The following is a 7,492-nucleotide window of genomic DNA, read 5'->3' as shown; positions in this document are numbered from 1 at the left end:
TCGGGCTCCTGTGTGTAACATGAGTGTGCAGATGTCCCAAGCAACTATTAGACAGTGGTTCTAACCATACTTAATGACCGGCGAAACAAAACTCTGCTCACCATGTTTTGCCATTTAAAGTTCATTTTGCTTTTAATTAAGGGGGATGGAGAATTCTTGGCTCAACTATATGAAGTCTCCATGTTGCACTTTATAAAAGAAAAAAAGAAGGAGGTGGTGAGGAACATGTCAGCATGGTGTAAGAAGAAAACATTTTCTGTCTCTTTGGACACTGCCTTCCACTGAGTCAGACCATCTAGCTCAGTATGGTCTTCACTGACTGGCAATGGTACTCCAGGATTTCAGGTGCAAATGCCTCTCAGTTTCAGTGCACTTCCATCTCCCCCTCCACTGTATGGTTTGTTCCTTTGTTTCTTCAGGGCTAGGTGGGCTTCCTTGGCCTGTCAGTGTGGCAAATTCCACTGCAGCAAGGCTCTTCTCACCCACGTTAAGTTGTCGGTGTTGTTGTGCTTTTGCTGCAGGACAGAGGATGTGGCAATAGGAACCCCATGCAGAGTTGGCTGCTGCTAAAGGCTGAACGTCTGTACAAATACAATACATCTTGCCTTCATTCTATGGAGACAGACAACCAAGTGCTCAAGGCCCAACTGTTCCAAGTACTGACAGGATCTCTCCACAGTCTAAGAAACATGATTTGCTGCAGCCAGCATCTCTGGGTGGGAAAGTGAAGTAGTAAACCTAGGAATGTGAGTAATTTCAGCCAGTGAGTGCTAGAAGCTGGGAGGGCGGGGAGGGGTGTGTGTGTGTGTGTGTGTGTGTGTGGTGCAGCCTCTGCTTCAGAGAGTTGTGGCTATAGGGACCAATGGCGCTACATAAGGCTTGTGTAAATATTGTGACTGGCTTCTCCTTGGAATCAGATAAAGGAAGATTTTTATCACATTTTACAGAGAGAGCAGCTTTCCTGGCCCCTTAGTAGCTCCTCACGGCAGATTCTTTTGAGTGATTTAATATAAGATGAAAGGGGCCAGATTGCAGCTCCAGACAAAGTGGAATGTAAATATGGGGCCAGCCCCCAAAGTCCCACTTCTAAAGTCCCTAGAGGGAAGCAAAGCATGCCCTCCCCCTCCCCCTCCCCTCCCCGCCATCTAAACACACAGTGCCTCCAAGCAAGTGTTAAGGGGCTTCCCTTTTGGTAAGAAGCAGCTCCTGTTTTCAAAAGTGGGTGTAGACAACAGAGCTCTCTGAGCAGGTTCAGAGTGCATTTATTTTATTTAAAATAAGGCCACAGTTTCTGGTTTAATATAAAGACAGACCTGAGTTGTCGCCCAACACTGCTGTATAAGAAAGGACCTAGAAAACAATTTCGGTGTCCAGAAATGCTCAATACTCCATCCGACTGCCACCTGGATATTTCCCACGTACTTCTAAATTCACTGCTGAATCTAGGCATGTGGCAGCTGTGGCTTCTAGCCATTTCTCCCAGGTCCTATTGACCACTATGCCACTCTGATCTACAGCATTAAGGAGAGAGAAGCAGATGAAAAGACTGTGGTTTGCTGAGGAGCCCTTCATGTGGCATTTTTCTGCATCGGCCCGTCTTCACCTTTAAGAATCCTCAACTCTACACTCCTCTGCTTTGAGAGGGATTCTGAAGGATGGCCCAGCCAGAATAGTGAAAGAACTGGAAAGATAGTCCTACCAGAATTATCAGTCATTTTACAAAAAGCTTACACCAAAAGGCTGAGTTATTCCATTTTCATATAAATACTGATGGTTTATTTTATTTTAAAGTAGCAGATTTAAAGGAACAAATACCCTGAAATTTTCTTGGTGGGCTGCCTGCCTTAAGGTAGGCTTTGATTGCATCATAAGGTGGGCAAGATATTGGGATGGAGTGGGAAAAGGTGGTTCTGCTTCATCAACAGGAGAAGTTGTCCGCATGTTGTGACCGGGCACTCCTACTCAGGACACACAGAGCCAGTACTACTTTTACACAAGGTGAGGCAGCAGCAGATTTTGGGATACAACGAAAGAGCAGTTAACTGTCCATTATTTAATTGATCATTGTATTTTGATCATGGTATGGAAACACCTTTTCAGCTGCCGACCTCAGGTACCAGAGTGTCTTTAGCCCATCTCTGTCAGTCCTCTGTCCTTAAAGGAGCAGGATGACCACCCCGCCAAAGTGGAAATAATGGGATGATGAAAACACTAACACCCACCCACTTTTTTCGTGCTGGATTTACAGCCTTCTGTTGTGGCAAGAGGCTACATGGCTGGCCCAATACATTTAGGCATCTGGTGTGAATCCCCCCAGCCAGAGAAGAAAAGGGTGAGTGAAGATTGACATCAGGAACAAGGGGGAAATAAATACCTACATTGGCAATAAAGGCAGGAGGAGATCAGCAGTACCTCCCAATTCGCCAAGAGGCTGTTGTAGAGGTGGCAATTGGAGGGGAGGGGCTGCCAAGGAGAAGGCAGGTCCTCCAAGGAGCTCACTACAACTGCAAAGGCAGCAGCAGGCAATGCGTTCCTTGGAGACCACATCTGCTGCCCCTGTTGGTACTGCCACTTGAAGCAGTTGCCTCACCCTGCCTCATGGGTGGACCAGCCCTGGGGGCCTAGAAGGATGGCTCTTTGGCTGGCCCTATAAAATCCTGGCTGATTGGCCTGGCAAGATCCAAGGAACAGTCAGCCCAAGCCCCAGATGCTGAGAGTGTATTCTTTCAATGCTTTCTTCTTTCAGCTTCCAACAGAGCCAGTACAAAAACCACCAAAGTCCTTGTGGTTGCCAAGTTTTCAAGTGGCTCTGCGCTTTTAATAGTAGCTTAATATGCAGAAATTAGGCACCTGAAATTCCTCCTCCCACACACTTTATCTTAAATGTTCTCATCGGATTGCTTAAACGCAAAGAAGCAGAGCTGGGGAGAAAAAGTTCTCAGACCCTACCTGTTTCTCAAGCCTGTGCAGGTAATTTCCTTTTAGGCTGGATCGAATGATGTCCTTCCCTTCATCCAACACAATGTGTGGAGGGGTGGAGCTATCCATCCACTATGCAGGCCTCACCTCAGCCATCCCTGCATGCACAGATAGGGATGGAGCATCCAGACGTCGCCTGTGCACATACAATTCAGTGCATCGGTGGAACGTAGGTGGAAGCCACATTTGATTTTCAAAGCAGAACATCAGCCATGCAATTTCCACCTACACTGTACACTGTGAGCAGCATTTGGACATTCCATCCCTGCATTTACCTGTAGGGATGGCATAGGTGAGAATGGCATGCCAGGTGGATGAGGAAGAGTTGTGCGGACTCAATCCCATCTATGCACTGGGCTGGATTTGGGGGAGACATTGGGGGGGGGGGAATCTTCACATTCCATTTAACAAGACAGTTAAATGATGCTACAGGGTTTCAGTGAAATGATGACACGCTCAGTTTGTTCATATCAATTAGCTGATCATACCCTAAAAAGCTAGAGCACCAAGTGGAAAGGAGAGCTTACATTCTAATGGGGCATTTGCAGACCAGCCATTAAAATGAAGTATGTTCCTGGCCTTTGTGACATTCTTCATACTGCCACATCCTTTCCACCCCCTCTCACAAATCAAGACTTTTGTCCTTATAACACAGCAAGGAAGCTGACAGAAATTGGCACAGTGTAGCATACTTCATGGGCACCAGAAGACACAGATGTAGTTGGTTTGGGCAGACAGGTTTATTTGGAAACAAATAAGGTTTACGCCAGCAACCAATATTTCATGGTTTCCAGGCTGAATCTAGCACTCTGCAGAGGGAGAGGGAGAGATGGTGCAACAATCCAAGCTGAGCTGGAACTGCTCCAGAGCCCAGTGCTTCAAGCTTATTGCAAAACAGGATTTTTAGAACACATTTCTAGACGTTGCACCAAGGGTAACCAACGAACAGCCCTACGGATGTGGCTGGACTGCAACTCCCATCATCTCTGATCATTGGCCACACCGGCAGGGGTTGTGTCCAATAACAAAAGGAGGGTGCCACGCTGACTGCTACCCCTGCATTACACAAAGGCCAGCCTGGACATTTTCGTCAAAGCTAAGAATAGCACCCACATTGTCTGCATCCAAAGCTAGCCGTCAGTAGCAATGACCCACCCGTCTCTGGCGGTTGACTCTTGATAAGCCCACAGCCTGCCTGCCTGACCTTTTGACCTTTGCCTTCAGTGCAATATCCTTGGGATCCCTTGGCCTTAGCTGCTTATCATCAAACCGCCCTTCCTTTCTCCTCCCCTCTTGATGGTTATGGTGTTGTTGGGCATCTGGAAATATTTTTGTTATACATTATGCTGCAAAACCCAACAGTAGGAACAGCTTGTGGCAGTAGCTTGTTAAGACGGGAGACTGCACAGCAGAAGGTCGACATTTTCTTTTGGCCAGAAATGCTGAAAGGAAAGAATAAGCAGAGGTGCTGGTGGTTATGCAAGGGGAAGGGGGCAACATGAGCTTTGAAGAGGATCTTTTCTCATTCCAGGACAATTCTGCAAAGAGTCTGCAACTAATCACAGCATTTTGGAGGCTGTCATGAGAAATTCTCTGCATGAAAGATGAAGGGATTTTTTTTCCTGCTTTAGGGACAGCAAGCTGCCTGTGCAGATGCCAGCTTTAGATCTGTGCACCCTTGGTCAAGGCAATGCTTGGGTGGCCCTTGAGCAGCGGCCCTGTGCTCCGAGCTGCCATTGCTGCAGGACGGCACAGCAAGTGTCCATTCAGTTCTCCATTAGCTCCAACAGATTTCACAGGTAAAAATGGGGGTGCTCTCATGTGGCCTAGTGACTGCACCTCCCCTCGATGTGCTGGCAGGGGCAAATGAAAGCTGTAGTCCAACAACATGTGGAGGGCACCAGGTTGGCAAAGTCTGGTCTTGTGCATTAGTGGGTGGGGCTACAGACAGAGTCTGGTGGTGGAAGCCTAGAACAGCATGCAAGGTGAGTGGAGATTGTTCGATGTGGCAAGCAGAAAGGCTTGCACTGAAGGAATGACCGTATCAGCCCGACGTTGAATTCCACTTGTTGGTTTGATATGCCATGCAACTTTCCATTCACACATCTTTCAGCAACTGAAGGCCAGACATTGGAGTAGTCTGGAAAGGCTTTGCCTAATCCCATTCGGGAAGCTTGGATATATGCAGACTCACATTCTGGACCAACCAACATGCTAATGTAGCTAGAATCGCTCTGCTTCTCTGCTGCACAGTTCTCTTTTTACCCCCAAATAGCACGGAGCGATGCAGCCAACATCTGTCTTGTGGCTTCCCAATTCCTCTCCCTCTGAGCAAGGAATGCTGCTTTGCCGAAGAAAGGCAGGAGTTCAGAATGAAATCGCCCCTTTGTGATTGTGTTTTCTGCCCTGGCCATTTTGAATTAATTAAGGAATGTGATAGGGACTATAAATACCTCCTTCCTGTATGATTGATGGTCTATTTGTGCTGGATTGGAATGTGCCTAATCTCTAATTGGGAGCCCACCATCTGGTTCTATTGATTTGCTTGCCAGAAGTCCGATTGTTCTCCCTGCCCATATATGGGAAAATTAGATACGTGGAAGGCCAGCCAGACCTCTGCCTGTTGTGACATCACTGCTTGGGCCCAGCCAAGGGCTTGTCTGCAGCCTCATGGTGGAATTCTGTTTACTGACTGTGTGAAACTTTAACTTCTGCTTCCAGTGCAGCCCCTCCCTCCCCCTCATTCGCTGGAGCCTCTCTTATGTGTCAGTCACTCATAAACCCACACCAGGGAAGCAGTTCCAGTGCTTGTAAAGCAGAATATGCCTGGCCTTGCTGACTCTACTGCCATAAATCAATGGACTACAGAGAGCTTTGAAGCAAGGAGAATCTTCTTGTATAACAGATCATTCCCCAATCAGAGTCCATCACAGAAACAGCAAGGGAGAATTCCTGATTGGAGGCTCCATTGTGGTGTTTGTGCACATCCAGACGTTAACAGCAACATGCTTTAAAGAGGTTAACAAAACCTAGTGCTGGGAATGCACTAGGTAAACACTAAAAGCTAGGAGAATTCAAATTAAAAACAAGGAAAGTATGGTAATATTGAACCACGGTGCCCAAATATCCTTAACTCTGTCCCTCAGTTACATGTGTACATACCCTCCAACATTCTTCAGGTGAAAATCGGGGCCTTGCTCACTCCCCACCGCAACTGTTCCTCCTTGACTCCTCCTTTTTGGTCCCCTCCTCTCCATAGAGCATTTCCTATCAGAAGAAGGGCAAGGGGACACCAATGGGACACAGCGGATTATAAGAAGTTACCTTACAGTGCAGGAAGCTACCTCATACAGAGTCAGACCATTGCTCAGTATTGTTGACAGTACTGATTGAATAGCAACGGCTCTCCAGGGTTTCAGATGGGTTTCAGGTGGCTCTCATCCAGTCCACTGAGGCAAGACAATGATCCAGCATATCTTACTGCCACAGCTGCAGATTTAAAGGAGAAGTAGAGTTGTGTGTCGTTAGCATATTTGTTGACAATGTACTCCAAAACTCCAGATAACTCCATTCAGCAGTTTCATGTAGATGCTAAACAGCATGGGAAATAAAATTGAACCCTGAGGTTGAATGCTCCATGAAGCCAGAGAGCACTCCCCAAGCATCACCCTCTGGAAATAGCCATCCAAGTAGGACCAGAACCATTGCAAAATGGTACCATCCACCCCAACTTGGACAGCCACTCTGGAAGGATACCATGGTCAATAGTATTGAAAACCACAGAGAGGTCAAGGAGAATCAACAGGGACACATTCCCCCTGTTTCTATCTTAGAAGAAGTCATTATATAGGGCGACTAAAGCAATTTCTGTGCCATAACAGGGCCTAAATTCTGAATGAAATGGCTCTAGAAATCAGTTTTCCCCAAAAGCACAAGGATCTGGTCCATGACCACCCACTCAAGAAACTTGCCCAAGAAGGGGAGATTGGCTGCTGGCTTCTAGTTCCTTGATTTTCCAAATCCAGGAAGGGTTTCTTGAGGAGTGGTTTAACCACTACCTCTTTCAAGCAAGCAGGGACCACCCATCTCGCAAGGAGCCATTAATCACCTGTCCCCTCCCTGCTAGTTTTTATTAGCTGGGAGGGGGGGAAGTGTGCAGAGTGCAAGTGGTTGCCCTGACTGATCCAAGCACCTCATCCACATCTTTTACTTCTCTGCATCTTTGAGACTGCTGGTGACAGCAGTCACGAAATTAAAAGACGCTTGCTTCTTGGGAGAAAAGCAATGACAAACCTAGACAGCATCTTAAAAAGCAGAGACATCACCTTGCCAACAAAGGTACGTATAGTTAAAGCTATGGTTTTCCCAGTAGTGATGTATGGAAGTGAGAGCTGGACTATAAAGAAGGCTGATCGCCAAAGAATTGATGCTTTTGAATTATGGTGCTGGAGGAAACTCTTGAGAGTCCAATGGACTGCAAGAAGATCAGACCTATCCATTCTTAAGGAAATCA

Source organism: Podarcis liolepis, assembly GCF_965112155.1.
Source record: "Podarcis liolepis genome assembly, chromosome: 2".
In the NCBI taxonomy this organism is placed as follows: Eukaryota; Metazoa; Chordata; class Lepidosauria; order Squamata; family Lacertidae; genus Podarcis; species Podarcis liolepis.
The sequence above is the reverse complement of the archived record's forward strand: the minus strand, read 5'-3'. Positions refer to the sequence as shown.